This window comes from Thalassophryne amazonica, chromosome 11 (genome assembly GCF_902500255.1).
Source record: "Thalassophryne amazonica chromosome 11, fThaAma1.1, whole genome shotgun sequence".
NCBI classification, from domain to species: domain Eukaryota; kingdom Metazoa; phylum Chordata; class Actinopteri; order Batrachoidiformes; family Batrachoididae; genus Thalassophryne; species Thalassophryne amazonica.
This window is the reverse complement of record NC_047113.1, coordinates 54,075,323-54,088,800: the sequence shown is the minus strand read 5'-3', so window position 1 is coordinate 54,088,800 and position 13,478 is coordinate 54,075,323.

Here is a 13,478-nt window from a genome sequence, read left to right as displayed (position 1 = left end):
ACTACTGACTCTATTTATCATTAATAATGATAAATAGAGCGATTCTACTGGTATGAGGACATATTCCAAAAGAAAATAAAGTATCACTATTGTTATGGTCAGGTTCTTATGAACACCATTTCCGAATATGGGGTACCTATGGAAAATGGCATTTTTTTTGGTAGAAAGCTGTGAGTCTCAAAAGTCCAGCCAGGCAAAATGTAAACTAGGGATATTGTCCTAAACAAAAATGCATATTAGAATTTGCCATCCCAGGTGGTACCGATAGCTGAAATTTTGAGGTTCAGCTCACAGTCTATTACTGTATAAACTAAAAAAATGCTTGAAGATTTAGCTTTCCTGTGAATCACTGAACTAATGTTTATTTGTATAACCACTGTATCTGAGAACTGCTTCACATCTGTGTTACATGGAGTTGACCAACTTCTGGCACCTCTGAACAGGTATTCCAGCCCAGGACAATTGGACTACATTCCGCAATTCCTCTGCATTTCTTGGTTTTGTCTCAGAAACAGCATTTTTGATGTCACCCCACAAGTTTTTTTTTACAATAATAAGAATTTCCTTCATTTGTCATTGTACATACATACATACAATGAAATCTGTCCTCTGCATTTAACCCATCCTAATTACAGTAAGACACAATCCACGCACTAGGAGCAGTGGACAGCCACAGTCCAGCACCGGGGCACCAACTCCAGATGTAGAGATGCTGTCTTGGTCAGGAGCAGAGAAAGGAGCAGACCTTAAATAAGCATGTTTTGATTGTGGGAGGAAACCCACGCAAACATGTGGAGAACATGCAAACTCCACACAGAAGGGGCAGGGAAGTGATCCCACAACCTTCTTGCTGTGAGCAATAACCACTAAACCACTGTGCTGCCTGTTTTGGTTTAAGGTCCTGGGATTGGGCTGGCCGCTCCATAACACAAATCTTGTTGGTCTGGAACCAAGATGCTGCTCTCTTGCTTGGGGTCGTTATCTTGTTGAAACACCCATTTCAAGGGCATTTCCTATTCGGCATAAGGCAACATAATGTCTTCAAGTGTTCTGATGTATTCAAACTGATCCATAATCTCTGGTATGCTATAAATAGGCCCGACACCATAGTATGAGAAACATCCCATCATGATACCTTGCTCCACCATGCTTCACTGTCTTCATAGTGTTTCTGTGGCTTGAATTCAGTTTTTGAGGGTCCCGTACACCCAAAAAGAACAATCTTGCTTTCATCAGACCACAAAATGTTCCACCATTTCCCTTTAGGCCAGACAATGCATTGTTTGGAAAAATGTAATCTCTTCAGCGCGTCAGTTTTTTTTTTTGTTTGTTGTTTTTTTTTCAACAATGGGACTTTGCGGGGGCTTCTTCACCATAGCTTGGCTTCAGATAGGCGTGTTCTAAACGTTACAGTACTTACAGGTAAATTTAGACCTTCGTTGATCACCGTGGAGCTGATGATTGGCTGAGTCTTTGCTATTCTGGCCAATCATTTTCTGCACTTTAAGCCTAATATTCCTTTTTCTTCACTTTCTATAAAGTAGTCAGAAATTTGTTAAATTTTCCTTCATGTTTTGATTTGGAATAGAATGTGCAGTGTTCCCAATGCATTTGCATGCATGGAAATAAAAGCAGTTGTAAGGATTGTGAGCTTTATTCACTTTTTAAAAACACACTAACACACTGCTATTATTTTGAACACAAATGTGTGTATATACACACACACACACACACATATATATATATATATATATATATATATATATATATATATCTCAGAGGTGTCAAGTAACGAAGTATAAATACTTCGTTACTGTACTTAAGTACACTTTTTAGGTATCTATACTTTACTCCATTACTTATTTTTCTGCCTACTTCTGACTTCTACTCATTACATTTTCACACAAGTATCTGTACTTTCTATTCCTTACATTTTTAAAACAGTCTCGTTACTCTTGGCTTCAGTTTAATGTCTATATATATATATATATATATATATATATATATATATATATATATATATATTTCACGTCGTGTGCGCCTGTAATCAACTTTTCTGCAGCACGCTTTGCTTTGAACCGTGAACCAATCGAAGCAGTGGTTTGCAGATTGAAGCAATGCTTCGACCTATTGCTTCGTTTATTCTTTCTTTCTTTCACTTAATTTTCCCCCGCTAAAACCCTAAAGAGCATACTTCTGTGAGTATTATTTACCTTTTCTGTGCTAAACCGACCTGTTATGGTTTTGGGAAACAGTTGATAGATGTATTTTATAACTTAAAAATGGGAGCGACGCTAACGCGTTAGTATGTCTATGGCATTTTCAATGTTAAAACAGCATTAAGCAATTGCAGCTCTCATCACATTCGGGTGCATTTGTTTTCAAATTGTAATATTTCTTAAATTTATTTTTGTTTATATATTAATAATCTAATGATTATTATATACAATTTTAGAGAAACAGGCAAAAAGAACCTGAATAGAAACACAACAGAAAATATAAAAGCAACTAACAATGAACATACATAAATAAATACATACATACATACATAAATGAATAAGTGTTTCCTGTGAACACCTAGTGACTCTTACACCTCCACGTCATCCATGTCTTATTTAATGACAGTTTGTTTCGGTCAAACCATATTTTCAATGTGTTAATTTCTTCAGTGATTTTCTCCAGAACTATCTGCCAAACTAGAAAAGTGCTGCATCCTAGTAAGAGCAGAATACTACTGGAATGAATTTAAATAAGGAAAGTTGTGGGGTTTTTTTTTTCTTCACTAAATGGATGCTGCACTCACTGCAGTTTATTGTCTGGAATAGTCCCAGATTGCATTTCAGAGCTTCTAGAATTGAAACATTTTCGTGCAGGTGTTGTTGGGGGGTAATTTGGGGTTTTGGGTCTTGGGCCACATGTAGAACGAATCAGTTTTTAAATTAAGCTTTCAATTCATATAGTGGCATCTACCTTTTTTTTTTTTTTTTTAAAGGTTACTGTATACTTTTATACTTTAAATAGGTTTTGGAGCACATAATTTGTCACTTTTACTTGAGTAAAGAGGTCAAGTTGATAATTCAACTTTTACCAGAGTGTTTTTCAACTGCAGTATCTATACTTCTACTTAAGTAACAAATGTGTGTACTTTTGACACCACTGATATATATATATATATATATATATATATATATATATATATATATATATATATATATATATATATATATATATATATATATATATATATATATATATATATATATATGTGTGTGTGTGTGTGTGTGTGTGTGTGTGTGTGTGTGTGTGTGTGTTCTCCACTCAGATTGCAATAGCCAATCACAGATTAGCCTTTCTGTCCATCATTTACCTGTATTTTGGCATGCTTGGCGCCAGAAAGTTATGCTGGATCCAAAAGGATCCAAAAAGGCTAGGACCAAAAGTTATATTGAATCGGTTCCCACTGATCAATAGCGTTAGAGCTTACTGCCAACAGCTGGCCAATCAGAGCGCAGCATACGAAGGTCAGGAACTAGCTGACAGACGCTGGCTGAAAAAATGGCAACAAACATGTCAACAACAGCAGAAAATCGTCTGCCAGCGAGGTGTGCTGAGTTCACAGAGGAACTGGTGGAAATATTGAACTCCAAGGATGCCAAAAACACTAAGAAGGTAGACAAGCACGCTACTGTATATATATATTAGTAGTAATACTGTGAGAAATCTTGGAGTCATTTTTGATCAGGATATGTCATTCAAAGCGCATATTAAACAAATATGTAGGACTGCTTTTTTGCATTTACGCAATATCTCTAAAATCAGAAAGGTCTTGTCTCAGAGTGATGCTGAAAAACTAATTCATGCATTTATTTCCTCTAGGCTGGACTATTGTAATTCATTATTATCAGGTTGTCCTAAAAGTTCCCTAAAAAGCCTTCAGTTAATTCAAAATGCTGCAGCTAGAGTACTGACGGGGACTAGAAGGAGAGAGCATATCTCACCCATATTGGCCTCTCTTCATTGGCTTCCTGTTAATTCTAGAATAGAATTTAAAATTCTTCTTCTTACTTATAAGGTTTTGAATAATCAGGTCCCATCTTATCTTAGGGACCTCGTAGTACCATATCACCCCAATAGAGCGCTTCGCTCTCAGACTGCAGGCTTACTTGTAGTTCCTAGGGTTTGTAAGAGTAGAATGGGAGGCAGAGCCTTCAGCTTTCAGGCTCCTCTCCTGTGGAACCAGCTCCCAATTCAGATCAGGGAGACAGACACCCTCTCTACTTTTAAGATTAGGCTTAAAACTTTCCTTTTTGCTAAAGCTTATAGTTAGGGCTGGATCAGGTGACCCTGAACCATCCCTTAGTTATGCTGCTATAGACGTAGACTGCTGGGGGGTTCCCATGATGCACTGTTTCTTTCTCTTTTTGCTCTGTATGCACCACTCTGCATTTAATCATTAGTGATCGATCTCTGCTCCCCTCCACAGCATGTCTTTTTCCTGGTTCTCTCCCTCAGCCCCAACCAGTCCCAGCAGAAGACTGCCCCTCCCTGAGCCTGGTTCTGCTGGAGGTTTCTTCCTGTTAAAAGGGAGTTTTTCCTTCCCACTGTAGCCAAGTGCTTGCTCACAGGGGGTCGTTTTGACCGTTGGGGTTTTACATAATTATTGTATGGCCTTGCCTTACAATATAAAGCGCCTTGGGGCAACTGTTTGTTGTGATTTGGCGCTATATAAAACAATTGATTGATATATATATATATATATATATATATATATATATATATATATATATATATATATATATATATATATATATATATATATATATATATATATATATATATATATATATATATATATATATATATATATATATACATGCACACACACACACAGGTCAAGGTAGAAACTGAGTAGAGATTGCGATCACAATCTCCGCCAGTAACTGATATGCACCAAAATAAAATTTAGGAGTTTTTTTGTCTGAATGGAAATATACATAATGCCTGTGCTTGAATCTGAATAAAATGCATGATATTGATCAATTAAATTTCTTGTGTTTTGCCTTTACTTACTCTGAGTACTACTTTGACAACATTTGGACCAGAGTGTCTGTCTACCAGTAGTGACTGCAACAACAGCGATTAACTATACTTGAAAAAAGTAAACGATGAGAAATGTAATAAAATGTCAGGATACTGCTATATTCAGCAATTAAAATAGTGTAGAAATTATGATCACTATGTGTGTATGTAAAATGGTAAAAATGTAATTCTTTTTATTTTGTTGGAAAAAGCCCATAGTCTGATGATGTCACCTTGGGTTGAGTTTGTAATGACATTTACAGAGCAAATAATTTATCGTCAATATAACAGAGAGATGAAACACAAATGGAAACCAGAAAGTGTCTAAAACATCTTTGTGGAGCAGATATTTGTGATTTCAGAAAGCGCTGTAACTAGGTTTAAGGATATGATTCCTTCTTTATGTTCTCTAATGCCATATACCAACACAGTGCAGAGTAGCTACCTAAACTCTGTAAGGGAGATAGAGTATCTCGTCAATAGTTTTACATCCTCATTGAAGACAACTTTGGATGCTGTAGCTCCTCTGAAAAAGAGAGCTTTAAATCAGAAGTGTCTGACTCCGTGGTATAACTCACAAACTCGTAGCTTAAAGCAGATAACCCGTAAGTTGGAGAGGAAATGGCGTCTCACTAATTTAGAAGATCTTCACTTAGCCTGGAAAAAGAGTCTGTTGCTCTATAAAAAAGCCCTCCGTAAAGCTAGGACATCTTTCTACTCATCACTAATTGAAGAAAATAAGAACAACCCCAGGTTTCTTTTCAGCACTGTAGCCAGGCTGACAAAGAGTCAGAGCTCTATTGAGCTGAGTATTCCATTAACTTTAACTAGTAATGACTTCATGACTTTCTTTGCTAACAAAATTTTAACTATTAGAGAAAAAATTACTCATAACCATCCCAAAGACGTATCGTTATCTTTGGCTGCTTTCAGTGATGCCGGTATTTGGTTAGACTCTTTCTCTCCGATTGTTCTGTCTGAGTTATTTTCATTAGTTACTTCATCCAAACCATCAACATGTTTATTAGACCCCATTCCTACCAGGCTGCTCAAGGAAGCCCTACCATTATTTAATGCTTCGATCTTAAATATGATCAATCTATCTTTGTTAGTTGGCTATGTACCACAGGCTTTTAAGGTGGCAGTAATTAAACCATTACTTAAAAAGCCATCACTTGACCCAGCTATCTTAGCTAATTATAAGCCAATCTCCAACCTTCCTTTTCTCTCAAAAATTCTTGAAAGGGTAGTTGTAAAACAGCTAACTGATCATCTGCAGAGGAATGGTCTATTTGAAGAGTTTCAGTCAGGTTTTAGAATTCATCATAGTACAGAAACAGCATTAGTGAAGGTTACAAATGATCTTCTTATGGCCTCGGACAGTGGACTCATCTCTGTGCTTGTTCTGTTAGACCTCAGTGCTGCTTTTGATACTGTTGACCATAAAATTTTATTACAGAGATTAGAGCATGCCATAGGTATTAAAGGCACTGCGCTGCGGTGGTTTGAATCATATTTGTCTAATAGATTACAATTTGTTCATGTAAATGGGGAATCTTCTTCACAGACTAAAGTTAATTATGGAGTTCCACAAGGTTCTGTGCTAGGACCAATTTTATTCACTTTATACATGCTTCCCTTAGGCAGTATTATTAGATGGTATTGCTTAAATTTTCATTGTTACGCAGATGATACCCAGCTTTATCTATCCATGAAGCCAGAGGACACACACCAATTAGCTAAACTGCAGGATTGTCTTACAGACATAAAGACATGGATGACCTCTAATTTCCTGCTTTTAAACTCAGATAAAACTGAAGTTATTGTACTTGGCCCCACAAATCTTAGAAACATGGTGTCTAACCAGATCCTTACTGTGGATGGCATTACCCTGACCTCTAGTAATACTGTGAGAAATCTTGGAGTCATTTTTGATCAGGATATGTCATTCAAAGCGCATATTAAACAAATATGTAGGACTGCTTTTTTGCATTTACGCAATATCTCTAAAATCAGAAAGGTCTTGTCTCAGAGTGATGCTGAAAAACTAATTCATGCATTTATTTCCTCTAGGCTGGACTATTGTAATTCATTATTATCAGGTTGTCCTAAAAGTTCCCTAAAAAGCCTTCAGTTAATTCAAAATGCTGCAGCTAGAGTACTGACGGGGACTAGAAGGAGAGAGCATATCTCACCCATATTGGCCTCTCTTCATTGGCTTCCTGTTAATTCTAGAATAGAATTTAAAATTCTTCTTCTTACTTATAAGGTTTTGAATAATCAGGTCCCATCTTATCTTAGGGACCTCGTAGTACCATATCACCCCAATAGAGCGCTTCGCTCTCAGACTGCAGGCTTACTTGTAGTTCCTAGGGTTTGTAAGAGTAGAATGGGAGGCAGAGCCTTCAGCTTTCAGGCTCCTCTCCTGTGGAACCAGCTCCCAATTCAGATCAGGGAGACAGACACCCTCTCTACTTTTAAGATTAGGCTTAAAACTTTCCTTTTTGCTAAAGCTTATAGTTAGGGCTGGATCAGGTGACCCTGAACCATCCCTTAGTTATGCTGCTATAGACGTAGACTGCTGGGGGGTTCCCATGATGCACTGTTTCTTTCTCTTTTTGCTCTGTATGCACCACTCTGCATTTAATCATTAGTGATCAATCTCTGCTCCCCTCCACAGCATGTCTTTTTCCTGGTTCTCTCCCTCAGCCCCAACCAGTCCCAGCAGAAGACTGCCCCTCCCTGAGCCTGGTTCTGCTGGAGGTTTCTTCCTGTTAAAAGGGAGTTTTTCCTTCCCACTGTAGCCAAGTGCTTGCTCACAGGGAGCCGTTTTGACCGTTGGGGTTTTACATAATTATTGTATGGCCTTGCCTTACAATATAAAGCGCCTTGGGGCAACTGTTTGTTGTGATTTGGCGCTATATAAAAAAATTGATTGATTGATTGATGTCATAAGATGATTTTAATCAGATCGAGACAGCCCCAAAGTTTACTTAACTTTTGCCTGATTCAACTTAACAAATTACACAAAATTTGGTTGAAGTCCATCGTGTACTTTTTGAGAAATCAAGCACAGAGACATACAGGGCTGCGTTCATAACCTTCACTGCTGTCAGTCACTTGATGGAGGTAATAGCTTCAACTCTGACAGGTTAAAATGACATCCAAACTTGACTTGTGTTTGGAGCAAACCAGACAGGATAAAAGTATACAAAATTCTTTACAAAATGGAGGCATACCTCAGCTAAGTCATACGCCTGTTATGGTTGCAACTGATTCATGATTAATCTGTTACTTAATTTTACAATTCATCATTTAATTGTGCAATTCAATGGTTCCCAAATGTTTCCTGTCATACCCACTTTGGAAGTCAAATAAAATTTAGAGCTATCCACTGTTTGTTCTCTGAATACACTATATAATTTTTAATCAGGTCAGAACAGGTCGCTGATGCCATGTGTTATAACATCCACCTCACTACAGAACCGCCCCAGGCCAAATATAGCCAAATGATACATGGGCATGCTCCTGGATGTTTTCAGTTACTGGGGTCCTCAGCGCTGCACCTGCACACTGGACTACTGTACGCCCAGAGTCACGCACTGCATTGGCATAGTGTCACAGCTGATGTAAGAAGACTCTTTTTTGTCATTTTTACATAGACACAACACAATTTGTTCTCTGCGTGTTTAATGTCTCCTAATTTACAGCTTATAGAAAGCCCACCTGGCTGCAGGAGACAGATGGCTACTTTCGAGAGGTGGGGATCGACTGGGTTGTCTGCATGGGTGATTGCCATCCAGGACCCAAGGTGGCTCTGTGATGTGATGGATACTACAATGCAAGGCACCAGGCCATGCTCCCAGACCTGATCTGAAGTTATAGATAGACACACAATCCAAATGCTAGGAGCAGTGAGTGGGTAACCACAGTCTTGCACCAGGGTCCAAGTCCATGTCTTGAGACACTGCCTTGGCCATTTGCAATGAAAGGAGCATGAAGCTAATGAGCATGTATTTTGGGAACCAGAGTACCTGGAGGAAACACCCCCAAAATGAGAAGAACATGGAAAAGCCACACTGACAGGAAACAGGCAGTACGAGAATCAAATCAGTACCTATTTACCATGGAGCAAGAGTCCTATCAACTATTCCACCACATTGCCCCCCCCAAACAAAGCAAGTAATTGTCATGCCCGGCCTGGGTCTAGGTCTTAGTCCTTATTTTGCATCTCCTTTTGGCTCACCTCCGGCCCCAGCTTTGATGTATTAGTTATGTTTTTTCATCATGTGGTTATTTTCTGTTCCAGTTTTGCTGCGTTACTTTTTGTTACTTTTCACACTCGAGCCATTGTCCAGTTCCATTCCAGTTTTGTTCTGCCAGATTGTGTTTGCATTATTGATCATTGTCTAGCACTTGTTTATTTTGCTTTTCTCATTTGTGTTATCAGTTATGCTTTAGGTCGGGTTTTTTTCTTATACCTCATTTACCACCTTGTTTTCCTGAGTTTTGTTGTGCTTAAGTATTTGTTCCATTTTCTGTTTTCATGTTTATGCCTAGTTCTTAGTTATGTTATTCTGTCCTCACGCCCCTCCGAGTACGTTCCCACTCCACAGCCCTGCACCTGCTATTGTCTTTGTCTCTTACTTTGTTTCTGTCTGCTTTGTGTTTTCATTCACTCACTCTTGGCACCTGTTCACGCATCTTTGTGTCTTACCTCACTTCACCTTCTTTGTCCCTCCTCGCTTTCTTGCACCATGTATCATCTTTTTTCATTAGCCACGCCCTCTTTCTAGATTGTTCCTTGCATGCACCTTGTTAACTTCTGCCTTATTTAAACACCTCCCCGCCACCACTTCCCTGCCAGTTTGTCGTCGTTTGTACACATCCTAGCTCTCGTATCCAGTCCTGTTTTGCCTATCCATATGTTTTGAAATCTGCTCTGTTTTTTGACTACGCTCTTCGCCTCATCCTTGATGTCCATGTTTGCTCGTGCTTCTGAACCCTGCTTGAATATGACTGCATTTTTACCTGACCCTGTTTGTACCTCCGCTCCGCTGACTGATCACCTGTGTACCGTACCTCAGCCTGAAATAAATATGATGACTGCTTTTACACGTAAACCTAAGCTGGGAGTCTGCATTGCGGGTCTAGCCGCTTCAGGGGGCTGGCAGCCGCCCATCCTGTCAGTAATATGTCTCACCTGAGTCTCCCTAAGCAACCGTTCATTTGACACAGAGTCATTCCAGTGGTACATAAAGATTCTCTGAAGAGACACAAATAAAGACATCTTCTCATTGGTTTAGATCAGGGGTAGGCAACCTGTTCCAGAAAGAGCCATGAGGGTGCAGGTTTTCTTTGCAGCCACTGACTCCACCAGGTGATTTTACTGATTAATATCACTTTGAGCAGATGGAATCAGTTAATCAGTGAAATCAACTGGTGGACTCAGTGGCTGCAAAGAAAACCTGCACCCTCATGGTTCTTTCTGGAACAGGCTGCCTACCCCTGGTTTAGATCAACCTTCTGGGGCCGATGAAGGGGCAGGCGTGTCCACCTCTATTTTTTGTCATGTATTTATTAATAGATCAGTGACAGAATGTCACAAAGGCTTAATTTGGCCACTTCCTGAAACTTCAGTGTGTCACCTTGCATTTCAATCCCTGCTGTAGACGATATTGATAATTCACACAGCAACATGAATGCTAAAAGAACGGTCCTGTTAGCCTGAATACATTTTTAATTTTTTTATTTCTTCCCACAGGCAAAGCAAACTGTTATTTTTCACAGGATGGACATGCTGCCCCCCCCACTGAGGGAATGGACACTTGGACACTACGGGCACTTTTGTGAGGGACATCCCACTTTTCATTAACTGAAGGATCTTTATGGACATTTAGGGACAGAATGAAGATATAACACATGTAGCTGGAACTGAATTTATGGAGATTATTCTTATTAAGATTTATTGCAGCTGGTCTGCTCTGTGTCAGCCTGATCCCATCAGATCTCAGAAGCTAAGCAGAACAGGATCTTTTTAGTACTTGGATGGGAGACCTCTTTGCAACACCAGCAGCCGTGTGTGTTTCCAGGTAAAACTGGAGTTGCGTCAGGAAGGGCATACAGCGTAAAACTTGTGCCAATTCCTAATGCGGATCGGGCTGTATCCGCTGTGGCGACCCCAAACAGAAACCAGGAGCAGCCGAATGAACAACAACAATTCTTATTAAGATTTATTATTTTTAAGATTTTAAATGTGACTCTGCTATTGACATTTCCCTGAGGGTGGAGCTGCTGCAATGCATCGCACAATTTTTTAATTTATTTATACACTGTTTTAAAATCTTTTTCATATATTACACTATTTTGTAAGCTAAAGACTTTGATAAATCTATTTCTAGCACCAAAATAGTTCATCCACCTGAATAAAAGTAAATTTTTTTATGCAAGATTTGAATGTTGTTTGACTTTCGGTTGCTCCTGTTTTGTTCAGGGTCACCACAGCAGATCCAGTACAGAAATGCATTGGGATCTGGCCGTTCCTTCCTGACACAACTACAGTTTTAGCTGGAGAAACAGACACAGCACCTGGGGCCTCATGTACAAAGCGTGCATAAGCACAAAAATGCGGAGTACGTCCGTCTCCACGCTAACGTTCAGATGTATCAAAAGTGAAATGACCGTGGAAACATGCAGTGTGTCATGCAAAATTCATGGCTGGTGTACATATGTCTCTACAGCTATTGGTCCACTGGCGACACACAGAAGCGATGCTGGGACACTGTTAATAGCAGTGGTGGGCACAGTTCAGCCAATCCACTAACTGCTAATTATCGAAGCTAACGTTTTCGTTAGTGGATTAGCTTTTCAGATAACTTTGAAAACCATCAGCGGACCAAATAGCTTCCAATAAATTTAGTTCAGATGATTTTTAGACCGCTAAAAAGTTTCTGCGGGCATAGTGAATAAAGCTTAACAGTTAAAAACATTTGTGAAGTCTGAAATCAAAGATTTTAGTGCCTGCCTGTTACATGTTTGTAGCAGAGACAGCTATGAGTGGTACAGCTCTATCCTCTGCAGGCAGAGGAGAGCTGACTAACAAATTTTAAACAAACTAATTCCGGACAGGTTATTGAAATTAATGTCACGTCTGTCGTTTTATAAAGTGAAAATATCAGCTATATGTGTTAGTTTTAAAGTAATGCACAAATTTTGAAGGTTTCAGACACACATGCCGCAATGAATGATGGGTAAATTAGTTTCCTGACATGAGTGGTTGGTTGGTTGGTATAACACATGTTACTGAAACGTGTGGTGGGTTTTACAAATAAATCTGTATTTGTAAATATGTAATTTTTTTCATTTGTAGAAAAAAACGCAATTTGAAAACTGAAAATTTTGTTTGTTAAGTGGATTCAGCACTTTTAGCGAATGTGTGGTGACAAATTCTGTTCATACTGCCATGAACACTGCCATGTAGATGGTAGTGTTCATGGCAGTGTGAATACATCATTTGTCATCAATTGCTGTGACCTGTGCTCAGATTAAGTCCAGCCCTATTACTGCCAGGGTCTTCAAATTCACAGGGAACATTCTTGGGACACAGGCCTTGGAGAAGTACAAAGATGGCTAACCTTGACCTATTTTAAGGGGTCAAAATGTCACATTCTTTCTGCACACTCTTTCACTGATTACATGCTCATACAGCTGAGTGTATTTTAGCATTGCGTTATATTTTCTTCTTGCTGGTGGTGGGACACGTGGCGACTGTGGCCTCCTGCTCGGGCTGCGAAACACACCAGGAGCAGACTACTCGCCTGTCGGGCTCCAGTCCACCCGCATCGACAGCAAAAACAAAGAAGAAAAATAAACACAGAGGTGCTTCTTTAAAAACACCTCCACACTGTGTTTATTCACTAGCAATTTCCACGATAAGGAATTAAAGTATTTCAGATGCCATCTTCTAAAACAACGGCATCTTATCTGGATTAACAGTTTTTGGTTGTGATGATGAATCCAGCTGTAAGGAAGGACCCCACAGGTCAGATTAAAAGATTTCATATTTACTCAGTGTGCTGCTCTGTAAAGTTCGTGCTTCTGCTTGTTGTGTGGGCCGCCAGAAGAGGAGGTACTGCTGGCCCACCACCAGAGGGCGCCCTGCCTGAAGTGCGGGCTTCAGGCACGAGAGGGCGCTGCCGCCACGGACACAGCCGGGAGTGACAGCTGTCACTCATTAATTCCTGACAGCTGTCACTCATTCTTCATCATCGCACTCCATAAAACCCAGACGTCATCGCCACCTCATCGCCGAGATATCGTACTTCTATGAAGGTAACTTTCTCTGCCTATATTGATTGATTGTGTTGCAGCTGTCTTACCAGAGGACCGGAGTGGGTCAC